Raw genomic sequence first — 21,324 nt, 5'->3', positions numbered from 1 at the left:
TACTTCTAGTTTGAGCATGGTTTTGGTACTTCTACCACCAAACACCGTTGATACCCTCTACATCTTTTCAGAGATCCTTGTCCTGATAGCCTGATTTATTGTGCAATCCTGAGTAATTCATTCAAACTTTGTGTTTCTTAGTTTTCCCATTTTCAAATGAGTCTAGGTAAGCCCAAAACTTTCCAGACACAGCTCTTGAGGCTTAACTAAGATAAAATTTATGAAATCACCTTGCTAAATTAAAGTGCTGAAGTAATACAGATATTCCGATGGCAATTTTGATTTCACTGAAACTTCATTCCTGGATGCAATTGTCATTGAACAGAGTTATGTGATTTAAAAAAAATCGCTGCTAATTGGCGGCATCAGGATGTAAGTAAGAAAGAAAATAATAACTATTGTTATTGATCAAATGTCAAGTACCAAGTACTGTGTTCGGTGTTTTCTGTGCATTATCTGATTTAAGCTTTACATCCACTAAGCAAGGTCAGTCTTATCTCTATTTTACAGTTGAACTAATAGAGACTGAGGTATAAGTAACATATCCAAAGATACATAGTTTGTATGTCACAGTGCATATTCACTTCTGTTTTATTGCAGAGCTGTGATGTTTAACACATGCTCTCTTTCAGATGCTGTTAAGCTTCAGATTTTTTTTTTATTATTTTATCTGCTCTTACGGTGCCTATATGCTTCTTCTCTATCCCATGACAATCATGTGTAATAGGCAGCTTTCTCAGATGGTTCCCATTATGATTCCACTTTCTGGTATTTAAATACCCTTGTGTAATCTCCTACCCTTGTGTGAGCTGGGCTTAGTGATTTGCTTCTAATGAATAGACTACAACAAAGATGATGCAAGATCACATTTGAAATTGTTTTACAAAAGATTGTCTTCCTGGCATTCTCTGCAGTTCGATGGAGCTGGTTGCCATATTGTGAGCTCTCCCATGCAAGGACTATGCACCAGGGAACTGAGGGCAGCCTCTGACCAGTAGCCACCAAGGATCCTGCTTGCAACTGGTGAGTTATCTTAAATCAGATATTATCCTAGTAGAACCTTAAGATGGCTGTAGACTCAGCGGGCATATTGAATATATCCTGTGAGAAATCATGAGCTGGAGAACCAAAGTAAGTCAGGCCTGGATTCCTGAACCATGAAATTCTGAGACAAATAAATATTGTTGCTTTAAACCACTGCATTTCAGGGTCATTTGTTACACAGCAAAAAGCAACCAGTGTGGGGAGCAACTCGGACTAGACTAAGTTACTGGAATTAAGACTTATTCTATGCATCTGCTCTCCCACAATATGGCGCTGGGAGAGGAGTAAACAGCTTCCACACAGCTGCCTCTCACCAACTTGACAACCTGCAGGAGCTGATCCTGCTCCTGATTGGAGGAGAGCAGCGTACTCGGCATGTGGGTAGCAGAGTTGGGATTGGTGGAAGAGGACTATAAAGGAGGAGAGAGACAACATGCACCAGGAACATATAAGGGGAACATCTGGATAACACCTGAGCAGCCCCCAAGAGAGCCGGCCGGTGGTGTGCCGCTCCCCCGCGGAAGTGGGGAATGTGGCAGGGGGAACCGCCCTTCCACGGAGGTGGAAGGACGGCAGCCAACCCGGGAAGAACCAGCAGCAAACCCGGGGAGGGCCGAGCAGACAAAAGAACAGTGCAGGGTCCTGTGTCGTTCCTCCGCGAAGAGGGGGAGCAACAAACCAGTACACATGGTATGCGTTAAGAAGCATTATTCATAGAAGTCTGCTGTATAAATGACTGATGAATGTCCATACCTGACATTTTCAATTGATAAGCAGTATCTAATGAAAGTTGAACTCATAGCACTGTAAGTTTAAAGCATCACCCACTACGTTATATTGTTGTAAAGGGGCTTTTAGTTGGGAAGGAAGGCGTAAAGGCTGTTATTATTATTCTAGCATTTTAATTTCAAATTTTAATTAAAATATTTTTATATTTATTGATGTAGTTGCACATATTTCTTGGAACTAGTATGACCTTTCAATACATGTACACAATGGTCATGATCAGATCAGAGAAATTGGCATATCTATCATCTCATACATTTATAATTTCTTTGTATTGGGAACATTCAAAGTCTTTCCTACTATTTTGAATTATTCAATCAATTGTTGTCAGCCATCATTGTCTGTGCTGTAGAGCGTTAGAAGTAATTTCACCTATCTCACTGCAACCTTGTCCTTGTTAACCACTCTCTCCATCTCTCCTCCCCTCCAGTCTTCCCAGGTTCTGGTAATGACTATTTCTACTTTCTACTTCTTTGAGGTCAGCTTTTTAGGTCTTTCTGTGCCTGATTTATTTTGTTTAACATAGTATCCTCCAGTTCCATCCATATTGCTGCAAATAACAGAATTTTATTGTTTTTGATGGGTAAATAGTGTGCCATTGTGTATATATGCAACATTTTCTTTATCCATGTATGAATACTTAAATTAGCTCTATTTCCTGGGTACTGTGAATAGTGCTGCAGTAAACAAGTGAGTGCAGATGTCTCTTTGGCATTGCGATTTCAATTCCTTTGAATATAACTGGTAGTGGGATTATTGGCTCACATGGTAGTTCTATTTCCAGAGTTTCGAAGAAACTCTATATTGCATTCTATAATGGCTATGCTAATTTACTTTCCTGCCAAGTGTGTTAGAGTTCCACTCTGTAGATTCTCTTCAACTGTCGCTCCCCCTCTTCGTGGAGGAACGACACAGGACCCTGTGCTGTTCTTTCGTCTGCTCGGCCCTCCCCGGGTTTGCTGCTGGTTCTTCCCGGGTTGGCTGCCGTCCCTTCCACCTCCGTGGAAGGGCGGTTCCCCCTGCCACATTCCCCACTTCCGCGGGGGAGCGGCACACCGCCAGCCGGCTCTCTCGGGGGCTGCACAGGTGTTCCTTCAGATAGATGTTCCTCTTAGATGTTCCTGGTGCATGCCGTCTCTCTCCTCCTTTATAGTCCTCTTCCACCAATCCCAACTCTGCTACCCACACGCTGAGTACGCTGCTCTCCTCCAATCAGGAGCAGGTCCCACAGTTTATTGGTTGAACTGGAGGCAGCTGTGTGGAAGCTGTTTACTCCTCTCCCAGCGCCATATTGTGGGAGAGCAGATGCATAGAATAAGTCTTAATTCCAGTAACTTAGTCTAGTTCGAGTTGCTCCCAGTTGCTCCCCACATTCAACACTTTTTTTTTTTTTGGCTTATTGATAGTAACCATTCTATTGGGCATGAAGTGATATTTTATTGGGGTTTTGATTTTAATTTTCCTGATAATTAGTGATGTTGAACATATTTTCATATTCATGTTTGCTATTTTTATGAGGGTACTTCCAAAAATTCTTGGAAAAATGGAATTAAAAGATAAAATTATTTTGCTTCGAAAATCTTTGAGACTTACTCTCATGGATCCATTAGACATGGCAGAATATAGGATCTCCAATCCTACAACATAACTTCCCAGGTTTTCCCTTGAAATCTTGAAGGAAGCCATCATTTCCCTACAACTTCTGCATTCTTCATGGCTGAAAAACCAGCATCATGTGGATTATGCCAAGATCTGTCACCAGCAGTAGCCACACCTGGAAATGCTTTAGTCAGGGCTGCAGTCACTTCTGAGAATTCTGCCAGCAAGCCAGAATCCAGAGTCTGCCTTGGGGGTTTCAGGATACAATTCCTGTCCTTGAAGGTCTCTGGGCCTGTGATGGAAGGGGCAGTCTCAAAGAACTCTGAAATGTCTTCAGGATCTTTCTCACGTTGTCCTGCTCATTACCACACAGATCCCTTTTAATTACTTTAATCTCTTCGGTAAATAATTTCTCTAATTCACTTTGCTGCCCCAAAGAGCTTTGTCCTTCATTCTGTCACTGACTGGACTGTGAATTTTCCAAATCTTGCTGCTCTTCTCCATTTGCTCCTGGTTTCCCCTGTGAATAAACTTGTTAGCAGCAGCCAATAACACTCATGCTGCTTTCTGAACAATTTGCTGTCTTGAAATCTCCACTGCTAAGGAAACTAGGACACTATCTTTATGTTCAGCTTCTCACTAAGTCTTCAGACATGGACACAAAAAAAACATATTATTTGCCACTGTGTCTCAAAGTTGGCCTTTATTTAGTTCAATTCCCAATAGAATTCTCATTTCTAAGATCTCATCAGCAATAGTCTTTACCGTCCATGTTTCTACCAGCATTCTCGTCTTCTGAGCCTTCATGGTAGTCATTAATAATAATCTGCTTACAGCATTTGAGGCTGTTGTTAGCCTGCTCTTCTAAACTTTTCCAATCTTTTCACATAAACCAAGTCCAAAGACATCTTCAGGTGTAGCTAATAGCAACAACTCCACTTCTGGTGCCAATTTTCCATATAAGTTAACTTTTCATTACTTTAACTTAAATACTGGAGACAATCTTAGGAAGCAAGAAGGCTCATTTTGGCTTAGAGCTTGGAGGTTCACAGTCTAAGACCAGGTGAACCCATTGGTGTGGCCAGAGAATGGCAGAGAGGCAATCACATGGACAGCCAGGAAGCAGAGAGGAAGTATGCTGTTTCTCTACTCTGTGTATGGTCTCTCCTTAAAATACCATCATGATTTGATCATGAGTTTTCACCCTAGCAACCTAAATCAATCCAGTCTTTCCCAAAGGCCCCCCTTCAGACACCAAGATGAGATCAAGCCTCTATCATAATCTGTCAATGATTCATATTAATTCATTAGCTGTTAATGTAAAACTTTGGGACTTAAATGTCTTCGTGATTTTGGGAGACAAATCTTTTTCAAACTGTAACAGTGTTGCTTTATACTGCATCACATAAGTTTTTGTATCCTGTATTTTCATGTTCATTCATTCTAATACTTTGAATTTTACTCTTTATTTTTTCATGAATCAATTATCATTCAAGAGAATGTTGTTTAATTTACATGTATTTGCACAATTTCTAAAATTCTTGTTTCCTTCCAGTTTATTATGTTGCAGTCAGAGATGAAACATTCTATGATTTTGTGACTTGTTTTTTGGTCTAATATATGGTTTATTCTAGAGAATATTCCATGTGTTGGTGAGAGGAAGGGGTATTCTACAGCTGTTTGATGAAATGTTTTGTAAATGTCTGTTCCATTCATTTATCCATAAAATAACTTTGATATTTCTTTGTTTTTTGTCTGGATGATAAGTCCATTGAAGAAAGTGGGGTGCTGAGATCTACAATATTATTCTTTAGAATCCATCTCTCCCTTTAGATATGAAATCTTTGCTTTATAAAAATGGGTGTTCCAATGTTGGGTGCATATATGCTTATACTTATTAAATCTTATTGAATTGATCTCTTGATAATTATATAGTCATTTTTTTGTCTCTTTGTACAGTTTATATATTAAAGCTTACTAAAGCTTGGAATCAACCTAAATGCCCATCAACAGAAGACTGGATAAAGAAATTATGGGATATGTACTCTATAGAATACTGTACAGCAATAAAAAAAATGAAATCTGGTCATTTGCAACAAAATGGAGGAATCTGGAAAACATCATGCTGAGTGAAATAAGCCATGCTGAGTGAAATAAGCCAATCCCAAAAGGACAAATATCATATGTTCCCTCTGATCTGTGACAACTAACTGAGTATCTGTAGAAGTGAAATGGACTCTATGAGAAACAATGACTTGATCAGCTCTTGTCCTGACTGCTGAGGAATAACTTAATACTTTATTCTTTTTAGTATTTATTTATTTTTGTTCTACTTAATACCACTGGTTGAAATCTTTAATTAATACACAATTATTCTCAGGTGTTTAAATTTAACTGAAAAGTGATCCCTGTTAAATATAAGAGTGGGAATAAGAGAGGGAAGAGATGTACAGTTCAGCACATACTCACTCGGACTTACCCCTAATAGAAGAGCTAGAAATGTGCCAGAGGATTCCAAATCAATCCCATCAAGGTGGCATGTACCAATGTCATCTTACTAGTCAAAGTGACCAGTTTCAGTTCATAATTGATCATAAAGATAGGATTAAGTGTCAAAGGGATCACATAAACAAGACTAATGTCTGCTAATAATAACTGATATAATTAAAAAGGAGAGAACAATCCAACATGGGAAGTGGGATACACAGCAGACTCATAGAATGGCAAATGCCCTAAACAGCACTCGGGCCTCAGAATCAGCCCTTAAGGCATTCAGATCTGGCTAAAAAGCCCATGAGAGTATTTCAGGCATGGCAAGCCAAGACACTGTGGCAAGAAAAATGACGTAAATGAAAGTTCTCTGTGAGTGAGATCCCACTGGAAAAAATGGGCCATCAAAGAAGGAGGTACCTTTCTCTGAAGGGAGGAGAGAACTTCCACTTTGATTAATGGCCTTGTCTAAATAAGGTCAGAGTTTGTGAACTCAAGAGGCTTCCATAGCCTTGGCGGCTCATGACAAGAGCCTCAGATAATTACTGACATCATAAGAAAGTGTCATTTGTTAAATCAACAATGGGAGTCACTGTGCACTTACTTCCATGTAGGATCTCTGTCCTTAATATGTTGAACTATGCGAATTAACGGTAAAACTAGTACTCAAACAGTACTTTATATTTTGTGTATCTGTGTGGGTACAAACTGTTGAAATCTTTACTAAGTATATACTAAGTTGATCTTCTGTATATAAAGATAATTGAAAATGAATCTTGATGAAGAATGGGATGGGAGAGGGAGTGGGAGATGGGATGGTTGTGGGTGGGAGGGATGTTATGGGGGGAAAAGCCACTATAATTCAAAAGCTGTACTTTGGAAATTTATATTTATTAAATAAAAGTTTAAAAAAATAAAGTTTTCCGGAGCAACTCCAAAAAAAAATATAAAGCTTATTACGTCTGACATAAGTCTAGCTTCTCCTGCTTACTTTTGTGTCTGCTTGCATGGTACATCTTTTTCTATCCCTGCACTTTTAGCCTATGTATGCTTTTATTGCTGATGGATATTTCCTCTAGGCAGTGTGTGTTGGGTCTCTTTTTTTAATTCATTCAGCAAAGGTGCATCTTGTGCCTCTATTTACTGTGCTCTGCAGTATCTCTGCCACCACACTTTGATAGATGGGTCTCAAGCACGCCAGTGTCATAGATGTTGCATTTTCTTGTTTTGTCCTTGGCAGCAGGCACCTGTAGTCAGCCATCTTGCTAACAGCCAAGGCTGTTGCTTTGATGCCAAATGTACAAATGAAAACCGGTAAGAAAATTATATCTGAGGATAGATTGATTGATAGAGAAGGTTTAGGGACCCTGTATCTTAGAGGGCTCCTCAAATATCATCATGTAAATTAACCTTTGTTCCACTTGGATATATAGCAATGTTTATCTAAAGAGTTCCAGCTTTTTCTGAAAAGAATCAGATAGTAAATATTTTAGATATTGTAGGTCACATACAGCCTCTGTTGCTTATTCTTCTTGGCAGCTTTTTATAAGCTTTGAAAAGTGTAAATGCTTTCTAGGGTCAGAGGCCTTATAAGAACTGGCAATGGATCAGATCTGGCCCAGATTATCGTTTGCTGCTCCTGGCTAAATTCAAGGTAGCTCTCAAAGACCATAGTTTAACCTAAGTATGATTTTCTATGGGATTCCAGGAAGGAATTAAGCACAACTGTCATAAGGCATACATTGTATGCACGGAGTCATCCTCTGTCCTGCAACTATGGAATGCTGTTTGCTATGTACATCCTGGGAGGATTGAATAATTAATCATTCAAAACATGTTTGTGTTCTCTGTTTCAGATGACAAACCCTGGTTGGGAAAGCCTAGTGACACAGCTAATATTCATATACTTATTCACTTAGCAGTCACCCAATAAGCACCAGCAATGTGCTCAGTGTTGTAGTATGTGCTATGGAATTAGATGAATGAAACAGGAATCTTCATTTACCTAAGAAACATCACATTGAGTGAATAGTAAGAAATTATGCAAGTAGATTAATTTGAAGTCATGCTCTAGCAGAAACAATGTGCTGATCCCACTTTTTCCCCCACTTATATGATACCCTTGCTATGAGAGAGGAGCATTTTGTTCTCTCCACAGGGCTGTGATCTGTGCTACACACAGCTATTGATAGTTGTTTGAGAAATAGCAGAATGGGGCTAGCATTATAGATGTCCATAGCTAGATCTGGGTTGGAGTAATCTCTATCCTGCCACAGTCTATGCAACTTATGGCAATCACTTTACCTCTTTGAGATACTATTTCACCATAAATTGGAGTAAATACTACCGTTTCAGTGAATTGTATGACTTTTAATTGAAATGATACATGTAAAGAATCGAGCAGTAAAAACTTAATTAGTAGAGGCCGGCGCCGGTGCTCACTTGGTTAATCCTCCACCTGCAGCACCGGCGTCCCATATGGGTGCCGGTTCTAGTCCCGGTTGTTCCTCTTCCAGTTCAACTTTCTGCTGTGGCCCAGGAGTGCAGTGGAGGATGGCCCAGGTGCTTGGGCCCCTGCACCCGAGTGGGAGACCAGGAAGAAGCACCTGGCTCTTGGCTTCAGATCGGCACAGCTCCGGCCATGGCTGCCATTTGGGGAGTGAACCAATGGAAAGAAAACCTTTCTCTTTGTCTCTCTCTCTCTCACTGTCTGTAACTCTACCTGTCAAATAAATTTTAAAAAAAATTTTAAAAATAGAAAAAACTTAATTAGTAGCAAAAATGTAACAGAAGAAATCGTTACCATTTTCTGGTTAGAGTCAACATGGTATGTAATATTAATTTTTATTTTTTTAGTAAAATCCAACATCATAGCTATTTGTTCTCTGAAATATATCAATAGAAATGAAGGACCTGCAGTGTCTAATTGTTTTGAGCTTCCTGGAGTCCTACTGCTTAGTCCTGCTGCTAAGTCCTATTGGGCTTAGCTATAAGAGGGTAGGAAATACCTAAAGGAACTCCACAATCTTGAAAACATTCCATTTTAGAAGGATGGTTTGATTCCTTCTCAGTGCAATGAATCGGGTGTAATAAAGTAGGAAGAGGAGTTAGGGAAGCATTACTGAGAAATTTTATCATGTAGAAAACTGGCTGTCACCGTTGTGGGTCCTGAAGCAAGACTTGCAGAACTAACACTAGGCACATTTTTGCTCTGTGCTGGGCTCTGCCCATTTAGTGCCCATACAGCCTTATGAAGTAAGGATGACTTTATCCTTCACAATTTGTTTATAGGAACATGAAGCACACATTGCCTATGTAACTTATTCAAGGCCACCAGGTTTGTGTATTGTTAGCTTGGCTTTGAATTCAGTTAGGTTTATTTCAGAGCTCAGCTCTTAATTCCAGTGATCAATTACAGCACTGTACAGTAGAGTCACAGAATCATGTATAAAATCTCAGATTCTCTCTTTTTTAAAAAATGTATTTGCTTTTATTTGAAAGAGTTACAGAGAGAGGGAGAGGGGGAGAGAAAGAGAGAGAGAGAGAGAGAGAGAGAGAGAGAGAGATTCCTGATCTGCTGAGTCATTCTCCAGATGGCTGCTGTGGCCAGAGCTAGGCCAGGCCAAAGGCAAAAACCAGAAGCTTCCTCCAGGTCTGCCACGTAGGTGGCAGAGGTCCAAACACCTGGGTCATCTTCCACTGTTTTTCCCAGGCCATCAGCAGGAAGCTGGATTGGATATAGAGCAGCCACGATATGAATTGGCATCCATATGGGATGCCGGCATCACAGGTGATGGCTTTACCTACTATGCCACAATGCCAACCCCTCAAATTTTCTTGTAGATGCATTTAAAAAAGGAAAACAAAATAGGTGTGACTAATTTTAGTAAAACATTTAATCTAGCAAATTATGTCCAAAGCATTACCATTTTGATATGTAAGGGGTGTAAACATTTTAATGACATACCTTAAATTCTTTTTTCATATCTCTTTTTGGAATCTAATGTGTGCTTGATGATTCTGTACATCTCAGTGTGGACTGAGATGTGCCCAATAGTGCCCAATAGGCACATAGTGCTGATGGCCTCCACACTGGAGGGTGGAACTCAGTGACCTGCACTCAGTTTTCTATTTATACTTCCTATGTTCATATAATCTTTATTCTTTTTGTTTTGGTTTCTTAAAAAATGTGGAGATCATGGGCACTAAAACTGAAAGTAAATTTGACTTTAAAGAAAAAAAAAAAAGGAAGGAAAAGCGCCCAGGAGTAATATAGTCATTGTTTGGAGTTTCTAATAATAATGCCTGCTAAGGCTGATGTTCTTAAGTGCCTTCTGTCAGATTTCTGAAATATTTTGAGTTCAACTGCATGCCCATTTAAGAACATAAGGCTCATTTACCATATTTCCCTCTTGGCCAAGCAGAAATCTAAAAATAAACTCTTAAGTTCTTAGGTTTGACCTAACTCTTTATATAAATATCCGTTTGCAGTTGTTATTTTAGCAAAAGAAAAATCCAGTCTCTCAAGTCTTTCGGTTGTAAAGGAAACTGATTTCTCCTCTGAATACTTCCTTCCTCTAAATCATACACTAATGGGTGGAGGAGGGGGAGGCAAAAATTAGATTTTATTTAATCTTTTTCCCACAAGAGAGCATAAATGACAACACCCCCCCCCCCACATTCTTTTACTATTTCCCTTCCCACTACCAAATTTTAAGTGATGATTAGCGTCTGAAAAGCTTGGTCCCTTACTACAAAGCTTAACTCTGTAAACCGTGTCGAGCTTTGATCTGAGGAGTAACATCTTATCTACCAAGTTTGGAAGTATGCTGTGGGAAATTTCCATGACACATGTGCCTCTGTCTGTATCAGCCCATGTATCCCCCAACACTTGATACACCGTGGACAACAATAGATAGTAGCTACTTGTTGAAGTAAATTTATTTTAATTTATTGGAGAAAAGTCAAGAAAAGCTGTGAAGAGATTGTTTTAGAAGAAAAGTGATTTATTATTTCCAAATGCATTAGTGGAAATTCTTTGGAGGGGTATTTTGATGAGAAAGGAGTGACCTGTGAGGAAGGAATGACATAAAGATGTGGTAGAAACTACTGGAACTTAAAAGGCTCATTAGATGCTGGGGGTTTCTCCTTGAACCTGTTTTTAAATAAAATTTTAATATGAGCAAAATGTAAAAATTAAATATAAAATAGAATGATGTACATAGAAGAATATTTGTACAATTTTCATCAAGGGAGAAACTTTAAAATAGACAGGAAACTTAAAAAGATCATGGTTATGTTCAAAAACTACACCAGCATAAATACGTGTAAGTGCAAATATAAGTGTGTGTGTGTCTGTGTTTAAATATGTACCTTATGCAAAATGTTGGATTAGGGAAAATATATGCAACTATAATGCCATCAGGAGGCAGGAAAGTTATACTCTAATATATCAATGACTACTAATTATAACATAGATCATAAATAAACAAAATGAACAACAAATATTTTCTTCTTCACTAATGAATCAGGAAATTTCGATGCATACAAAGATTAGATGGAGTTTTTGCACGCATAGACAAACATGAAATTTAAAAGTGACAGCATCATTTAAAGATTTATTTATTTATTTAAATGCGGAGTGACAAAAAGGGAGACGCGCGAGCACACAAACACACACACAGACACACAGAGATCTTCCATCTGCTGGTTCACGCCACAAATAGCCACAACAGCTGGGGCTGAGCCAGGCTGAAGCTAAGAGCCTGTAACTCCATCCAGGTCTCCCAAGCGGGTAGCAGGGGCCCACGTGTTCGCTCCATTTCCACTGCTTTCCCAGGCACATTAGCAGAGAGATGGATGGGAAGTGGAACAGATGGACTCCAACTGGCACGCCAATATGAGAGCCCCACACAGCAAGCAGCGGCTTAACCTGCTGCACCACAACTCCATCCCAGTAGCAGTCTCTCACACTAGTGAAGTGGGTCCTCTACACAGCTAACTTGGATTGTGAATTTTTAGAAATTATTCTGGGATTGGCTATCACAATTAAGGCATCCTATACTTTTACTTAGCAGTGTCAATTTTGGAATCTTTCCAGGAGAAATTAATATACCAGTACATAAACACATAAGTTTTACAGGATTTATTGCAGACTTTTTAAGGTGACAAAAACTTGGATGAAACTTGAACATCTATCAGGGTAATGTCTGAATGCACTGTGGTGTCATCACAACATGGGCTTCTGTGTAGTTATTAACAATGAGACGTACATACCTCGCCCAGGAAGTTAGATCAGATTGTCAAGGCTGTGAGAGTCTCCTGGTTTCCTGCAAATCAAAAGTCTGCGGAAGAAAAAGGGGGACTTCCTCTCAGTGACTTAGGTGCCACGCCCTAGTCCTCTGTAGTCATGGCTGTGATTGGCACATGAATCTCCTGCTTTAGCCCCATTAGTGGTGGGAAGGCGGGGCTTGTCAGGGCATTTTCCCAGTTGGAGCTGCTTTCGCTCTGTGGTTTGAAGGACAGTCAGCAGGCACCCGGAAGCTCTGTCCCAATCTGGTTCCAGAGGGACCAGTGTGGCCTGGTAGAAGAAGAATTAGGGGGGCGCTGGATTCTGTCCCGGTTGCCCCTCTTCTAGGCCAGCTCTCTGCTGTGGCCAGGGAGTGCAGTGGAGGATGGCCCAAGTGCTTGGGCCCTGCACCCCATGGGAGACCAGGAGAAGCACCTGGCTCCTGCCATCGGATCAGCGCGGTGCGCCGGCCGCAGCGTGCCAGCCCCGGCGGCCATTGGAGGGTGAACCAACGGCAAAGGAAGACCTTTCTCTCTGTCTCTCTCTCTCTCTCTCACTGTCCACTCTGCCTGTCAAAAATTAAAAAAAAAAAAAAAAAAAGAAGAATTAGGTACATGCTTGGCTTGGCTTTTTCCCCCTAATTATCGCCTGGTTTTTGTCAGACTGAGTGCTTGGCATTGATTAGGAACCCAAAATCTATTGCTTCTTCCTCTCACTTTAGGCTTTTAAAAAGTATTACATCAATTATTGTATTTTTCCAAATAGCTTTTAATGTTAACTGACTAGAAGATTATGATGATGTTTGATTATATAGTTATTTATGAGATAGTAGAAGTACAAAATTGCATCATTACTTTCTTATGTCAGAAGGCTCAATATGTATTTCATTGCATATTATCTAGTTATAATCTCCATACAGAGAATTTATAATTGAAAATATAAAGTGTGATTAAAAAGAAAAAAAAGGATTTTAAGTAAATATAGTAGACTTTATGGAGAGTTCCATACACTGATATCTACTAGTAGCATTAGTATGAACTGTCATTGCTCAAAACATGTTAACAAAATATCTTTCCCAACTGTGTGAAGTTAAAGAAAATCATACTCCCTATTCTAGTGAAATCTCCTTGTGTAAATGTTCACATTTAAAATGATACCAATCAGCTGGATAATTTGCTTTAGGCAACAGACTTAACTTTAAAATGATACTTAGTGGCTTCAAACCTGATTCTTCCTTTTAAGACAGTAATTTGTGAGGCTGACTTTGATGGTGATTCCAAATGAGGAGATCCCCAAATATCTGCACAGTGACAATATCAATCAAATTACCCCACAGCCTCTCAAGACGACTATCTCCATCCAAACAAATCTCACTTGGATGCATAAATTCTGAGATGTATGTTAAAAATTGGTAGCACTGGCCGGCGCCGTAGCTCCTCCTGCGGTGCCAGCACACGAGGTTCTAGCCCCGATCAGGGTGCTGGATTCTGTCCCGGTTGCCCCTCTTCCAGGCCAGCTCTCTGCTGTGGCCCGGGAGTGCAGCGGAGGATGGCCCAAGTGCTTGGGCCCTGCACCCCATGGGAGACCAGGAGAAGCACCTGGCTCCTGGCTTCGGATCAGTTGGGTGTGCCAGATGCAGCGCGCCAGCTGTGGCGGCCATTGGAGGGTGAACCAACAGCAAAGGAAGACCTTTCTCTCTGTCTCTCTCTCTCACTGTCCACTCTGCCTGTCAAAAAAAAAAAAAAATTGGTAGCACTCCTTAATAACCAGTCTGGAGAGAGTAATGAAAAGTACATAAAGGGATTTAGGAGCAGGAAGTTTCCGACTCTCCTGCCCGTCTGGTGGTGAAATCTTGAAAGGCCTAATGGGTCCAGGCTGTTAAAAATCTCCATTTTCCTGGCTTTGTTCCTGAATATCGGGACCTGTGTGCCCCACTTCTTCCCCATTTATTTCAAGGATTACTCACATTTCCAGGCCAGCAGCTAAATCCTTACCTTGTTCATTTTCACCTCATTTCAAACAGTGTTTTAGACAAAAATCCTCTCCAATTTTGCTTCACCGTTACTCCCTTCTTGAGAGTCCTTAATTACAGGTTCAAGGCAGATAATATTTTTCAACAAAGATTAAAATGAATATTTTGCCATGTTTCCCCTCAGGGCTGCTGTGTCCCACAACTCCAGGTGTAGGTTTGCCTTGCTCTTTCCAATGGCCCTGCACCGTGCCACTGGCTCCAGTGCACACAGATGACACGCCGTGGGCTGTGGGCTGTGGCAGCTGTGTCAGCCCTCACCGTTATATGGCATGCTTTATGTTTGGATCTTTAAAGCTTCAGATCCAAAGTGCAGCTTGTGCATAGCTCTTACTATATAGTTCTAAATACTCAGTCCACGGTACTTTCAAAGTAGTTTTTACAGCCAATGGCATGATTTTAAATAAATTGTATTTGATATTTTGCACAGGTGTATGCCATTTACAAAACATTAATCTGGAAGATGCTACTTTCCAAAAATATATATCAAGGAGGGCAAAAACTGGAGGCCAGAGCTATCATGTACAGAGCCAGCTGATTTCTTCATAGATTGTTTGCTTCTGATGAAAACACGCATGGGGCTTAAAAGGATTTCTGTGTAAGGAGAGCCTTTTGATTTGCTACTCCTGTTCCAGAAATAATGTTCACAAGCATCCCTCTGATTCCTACATTCCCTAGCTTCTCTTACAGTTCATTTGGCCTAGATGACTACTTCACCAGGGAGTATGAGCACAAGCTGCTGGCTGCCTCCGTCTGCGTCCTGTCAGCTGCAGGAGCCCGGAGACCTGGAGCTCTGGGTGGTGGCACTGCAGATAGAGGAAGGTTTCCTGGCAGACAGCAGACTGCGATGTGAGCTCAAAGGAAACGTTTGTTGCTTTATGCCACCGAGATTTGAGCATCAATTTTTGGTCATTATGATCTAGTTCATCTCACTTATGACAATAAATACAATGTTTTCAGGAACTACAGACCGCTTTCATCCTGTAACCCTTAATTCCCATCTGTAGAGACTGCTCTGTAGGATTTATTTATAAATTAAACTGTGGAATGAGTGCATAGTTGCTGAACATTTCCACATATCTAGCATCATGAATTATACCAAAGAGAGTTCACTTTACCATGTTTCTTAGATTCTAAGATGCACTATATGCCACATTTTAACACTCTAACATCCATATGCATCTTATACAAGATAGTATCTTAGATTTCATGAATGTTTTATTTTTAATCACTTGGAAGCATTTTTTGGTGCTTTATCATTTCCAGGTTATTATTATAGGAATAGATTATCATTGCCCTGTAATTATATTTGTTAATAGAGTGCCAATCTATGATCCTTTTAAGTTGTGGCACGCACCGTATAGCTGTTTCTTACACCTGTTCTGAACACTCTGTCCTGGCCAACTCCCCATTCTTTGGAATTCTGACCCTACTCAGTGTTCTTCCATTTTGATCTTTGCTTTTCACATGAGGTTTTTGCCCATACATTGCTTTTCGGGCTACTAAAATCTGGTCCGTGGCAGGTCCGATTTCTTCTCCCTCCTCCCCAGAAGTCGCCTTACATCTCCAGACTCCAGCTTCTGACCTGGGCCATGCTCCTCTGCACTTAGTGCAGCTGCTCATGCTTGAATCCCCTGCTGTGTTTATTCAGGTCTCACAGGCATGCAGCATAACTCCCCAGTGGGGCGGGAGAGAGGGTGGTAACAGCAATGGAGTGGAAAACCCTTCATTACCTTCTTGACCAAAGTTAAGGTTAATAATCAAACATCATAATACACTGAAAATTCTAGGAATATTTGGATTATTAAGCAATTTTCACAATTATTGGCTTTTTCAGAGGGTCCAAAATTGCTAACTGAACAGTTTGAAAAATCCTCTTCATCAGTTTATTATTAACAAATAGATAACTTTGAACTTACTACACATAGTTTTATAGGACTTGGCTAGAATGCCTGAAAACTAATACTCTGAGATCCTATAAGAAATTATTACTTCAGAAAGAAGGTAATTTTCCCCCCTAGAAAACCAGGATTAATATTTCAATCATTTGTCTTTTTTTCCTTATTTATGTCTTGCCCACAGTGAAAATATACTGAATTGAATAAAAATATATGCTGTATATTCGTTAATGAAACAATGGTCAAGTGCATTATTTTAAACCATGTCATGCAATCTCATAAAACCATTAAAATGAAAACTTCAAAGAATGCTTGTACATGGAAGGTTAGCATGAAATGATGCTGAAAAAGAGCAGAGTACAAATTTTCTATACATTAAGATTAAAATCACAGTCATAGTTGCAGAATAAGGACTTCAACTGTATAGCTGCTTTGAATTTCTTTTAAAAATTATTTATTTACTTATTTGAAAAGGCAGAGTAACACATAGAGAGAGGATAGAAAGAGAGAGATAAATCTTAAATCTGCTTATTCACTCCCCAAATATTTCTTTTTTCTTTTTTTTTCTTTGAAAGGCAGAGTGGACAGTGAGAGAGAGAGACAGAGAGAAAGGTCTTCCTTTACCGTTGGTTCACCCTCCAATGGTCGCCGCGGCTGGCGCACCACGCTGATCCGAAGCCAGGAGCCAGGTACTTATCCTGGTCTCCCATGGGGTGCAGGGCCCAAGCACTTGGGCCATCCTCCACTGCACTCCCTGGCCACAGCAGAGAGCTGGCCTGGAAGAGGGGCAACCGGGACAGAATCCGGCGCCCCGACCGGGACTAGAACCCAGTGTGCCAGTGCTTCAAGGCGGAGGATTAGCCTAGTGAGCCGCGGCACCGGCTCCCAAATATTTCAATAGCTAGGGCTGAGCCAGGCCAAAGCTGGGACCTGGGAACTCTTTCTGGTTCTCCCATAAGAGTGGCAGGAACCCAAGTACTTTGGCCATCATCTGCTGGGAGGCACATTAACAGAAAGCTGGAATGGAGAGTGGAGCCAAGATTCAAACTCAAACACTCTGATTTGGGATGTGGGCACCCCAAGCAGAGGCTTAACCTGCTGTGCCACCACACCTGTCCAGTTGCTTTGAATTCAAATGGATCAAAATATTCTTTACTATTACATAGACTAATGAGGGAGGGGTTACTGTTGGTGATTCTATTTTTTTTAAAGATTTATTTATTTGAAAGTCAGAGTTACACAGAGAGAAGGAGAGGCAGTGAGCAAGAGAGTTCTTCCATCTGTTGGTTCACTCCCTAATTGGCCGCAATGGTCATAGCTGCACTGATCCTTCTTCCGGGTCTCCCACATGGGTGCAGGAGCCCAAACACTTGGGCCATCTTCTACTGCTTTCCCAGGCCATAGCAGAGAGCTGGATCGGAAGTGGAGCAGCTGGGATTTGAACCAGTGTCCATATGGGATGCTGGCATTGTAGATGGCAGCTTTACCTGCTAAGCCATAGTGCTGGTCCCTGTGATTCTATTTCTATGAGAACTTCAGTAGCTTTCCCAGGGAGGCAATAGTTGAACATATTACAGTTCAAAGCTGGACCTGATCACTGAGACTCACAATAGGCATAGGGCCAGGGAAGGTAGGGAGAGGACAAAGTCTGCTTGTTGTCACTGGGAAGCTCACCAGACAGGAGAGGGTGCTATACTACCCAAACTTGATGCAGAGACACTACTGGGAATTTGGAAGGGGGTGAGGCAGGATTGAAGGTGGGGTCAATTTTGAGTATAATAATTAGCAAATTCACTTGGATTATCTTCAAATCCTACCTTTTCCTTTTTTCTCTGTTCCCAAGCACTTGTACCAAGTTTAGAATAAAGCTGAAAATGCAAAAGAAGTCAAACAAATGAGCAGAACTCTGTGTTTGCACACATGCACATATGCATATAATATAAAGAAGGTGAAACCTACCTTTCTGTTTTTGTTCTGAAATGGACATTTTCATATTTAGAGCATTAACAGTTGCTATAGAAAATGAAACCAGAATAATATATATTGCAGAGACTCAGTCTGTGGTCAGAACAAATTCAATTGGACAGCAGAGAGGAATGTAATGGCCACTTGGAAGCTCCGGGTTCCTGAATTATTTGGGAGAAACCTCATTTCCATGGCGTTTCTAGTGTAGAAGCACTACATGTTATGTAGGGAAGCATGGGGTGTATGAAGATATACACATAAAGATTTATATAAACAAAAGTGCTGAACTGGACTTTTCTCAAGGTCCAGGAGCTTGTGAGAGTACACTGACACTGGATACTATATTATTTAGTCATTGAAGACTTAGACTTTATAAAAAGACTTCCTAAACTTTATAATATGACTTTCTGGTATATAACCTTTAGCAGATTGCAAAAGCCTCTTTTTGCCTTAGTTTCTTTATCTGAAAAACATGGTTGTTGTGAATATTAAATGAGCTCAAGCACATACCATAATCACAGTGGTTTCCAGCATGCAAAGTTTAACTGTGGTGATGGTGATGATGACTGTGATGACGCATATGATTCAGACCCAAAGAAAATAAAAGTCATCTTATGACCCACATTTTAAATAATATGCCCAACATTGGATCTAGGAATCTATAGAGCTTATTTAGAAGTCTGGCCTTGCAAGCTCCAGAAAGGACCATGTAAACTCCAGTGACCACTTCAACACTCTTTGTCTTCCCTCACAGAAATAGTAGATGTACTAGTTAGAGTACTTCTGGATACTAGAGTAGAATGAAGAACAGGCTTACAATGGTAATGGTTTATTTCTTGCCCACACAAAGTCCAAGTGTGTGCTATTGGTCAGATGGTAGATTTCCTTTATGGAGACATTTAGAAACTAAAGGTCATTGCATGGCATAATAACTGTCCCCTAGGTCATCAAAGTCTTTTGACCATTTGCCAGTAGGAAATACATCACCTCCATTCTTACTGCATTGGTAAGTTCCAGTTGCTTGGTCTCACCTATGGGCCAATGGGGCTGGGAATCATAGTCTCTAATTGAGTCATGATCTCCCAGAGACATGGTGTTTTGTGAAAGGGCAGGATGCATTTTTAAAAAAGGTTTTATTCATGTATTTGAAAGGCAGAGTTACTGAGAGAGAAAGAGAGAGATCTTCCATCCACTGGTTCACTCCCCAAATGGCAGCAATGGCTGGGGCTGGTCAGGTCAATGCCAGGTGTTACGAGCTTCTTCTGGGTCTCACTTGTAGATGCAGGGACCCAAGCACTTAGGCCACCCTCTGCTGGTTTCTCAGGTGCAATAGCAGGGAGCTGAAATGGAAATGGAGCAGCTGAGGTTTGAACCAATGCCCATATGTGACGCTGGCGCCACAGGTGGCAGCTTTACCCACTACACCACAACACAAGGCCGTGGATACATTTTCATAGACAGGTAGCTGTGTTTTCAAGATGGGAAGAAGAATAGTTGGAAGAAGACACTGAATTTCAAGAAGGGAGGAGCCATGTCTCATTCTTGTCTAGATACTTACTAAACTACAGAACTGGCAGGGCCACCCTGACAAGTCACTTGAGACAGAAGGTTAGGGAGATCCTGGGAAATCTTGTTGTGTGTACCCTGCAGTTACAGAGCCAAATGTAAACATGAGAACTGGTGCTCATTTTCACCTGTTATTTCACATCACGGATGCCTCACTGGAGCAGCAGCATCAGTGAAGGCTGTAGCCATCTGGAGTAGTGCATACGGGGCAAGCTACCAATCTGTCTGAAATCCACACAGGGAAGTCAGGAGCTGCTATGACTTTACAAGAAGGTACAGAAGAACTAGAGGAAGAGACGGATGATATGGATCTATTCAGACAGCTTCTGGTTAGGTAAGATGAAGCCCCACACAGAGAAGCATTTGCAGGCATGCATCCATGGTGTAGCCAAGAGGGAGATGTGCTTGATCCTCTCTAAAGATCTCCACAAATGAAGGTCATGGTGAAGCTGAAGAGTGTCTTTTTTTAATTAATTAATTTTTTTTTGACAGGCAGAGTGGACAATGAGAGAGAGAGACAGAGAGAAAGGTCTTCCTTTGCCGTTGGTTCACCCCACAATGGCCGGCGCGGCTGGCGCGCTGCAGCCAGCGCACCGCGCTGATCCGATGGCCGGAGCCAGGTACTTATCCTGGTCTCCCATGGGGTGCAGGGCCCAAGTACTCGGGCCATCCTCCACTGCACTCCCTGGCCACAGCAGAGAGCTGGCCTGGAAGAGGGGCAACCGGGACAGAATCCGGCGCCCTGACCGGGACTAGAACCCTGTGTGCCGGTGCCGCTAGGCGGAGGATTAGCCTAGTGAGCCGCGGTGCCGGCCTGAAGAGTGTCTTTAAGAAGGCATGCATAGCATCTTCACAGAGACACTCGTGTTGATGGAGACAAATAGATTCTAGTGTTACCTTCCCCCAATCAACAGCAACCAACTATGTCAGACCCCTGCCATGTTCCCTAATTCTTTCCCTGTGAAACATCATAGGAAGAAGAATGGGAGGAGTACAAAAGCAGATCATGTCTCTTAAGAACTACTGATCCCACAGGCCAGAGATTAAGTCTGAGCTATGGAGATGAAGAAATATGAGAGCAGAATTTAAAATGAGAAGCATTAAATGAAACTGTTCTAAAATCTGAAAGGGATCAGAAAGCTACAGTATCTTACAGACAAGGAAGTGAAAAAGAAAATCCCACATTTTATGGTTAAATATAATGATAGGAAAACGCAAAACAAAACAAAACAAAAAAAAAGCAAGCAAGCAAGCAAATAAAATCCCCAACATGTCATATATGTCCCCTCCAGGACTATACCATTGGGTAAACTGGTTACCCAAGCACATTAAGTGTAAAAGCTAGAGTTGGAGTTAGAAGACATCACTTTCTTCTATAGTATTTGTTTTAACTGATTGACTAAAATAGGCTTAATTCATTGCTCTTATCTGCCATCATGTGTTTGCCATGGGGAGGAAGTGGACCAGGTGTCCGTTTGGCTTTGCAACATTTCAGAGCCCAAGTGATGTTTCTGTGAGCCACTCATACCTAAAGATGAGGAAGGAGTGATTTTTTTTTTCTTCCAAGAGGCATTGAGAGCCTTGATGCTGGTATGATTGACAGGAAGCTCCTCTTTGAAGCAGCAAAGACCAGAGAGAGTCTTAGGAATTTAAATATT

At 41.0% G+C, this 21,324-nt stretch overlaps 1 long non-coding RNA gene across 1 annotated transcript; it reads left to right on the top strand.

Moving 5' to 3' along the window:
- The first annotated feature begins 911 nt into the window (after positions 1-911).
- On the top strand, positions 912-6,075 carry LOC138849743 (uncharacterized). Its single transcript, XR_011388873.1, has 2 exons — positions 912-1,023; positions 5,389-6,075. It is a non-coding gene; the product is annotated as an uncharacterized lncRNA (long non-coding RNA).
- Positions 6,076-21,324: the final 15,249 nt, after the last annotated feature.

The sequence above is a fragment of the Oryctolagus cuniculus genome, chromosome 5, assembly GCF_964237555.1.
Source record: "Oryctolagus cuniculus chromosome 5, mOryCun1.1, whole genome shotgun sequence".
NCBI classification, from domain to species: Eukaryota; Metazoa; Chordata; class Mammalia; order Lagomorpha; family Leporidae; genus Oryctolagus; species Oryctolagus cuniculus.
The sequence above is the reverse complement of the archived record's forward strand: the minus strand, read 5'-3'. Positions and strand labels throughout refer to the sequence as shown.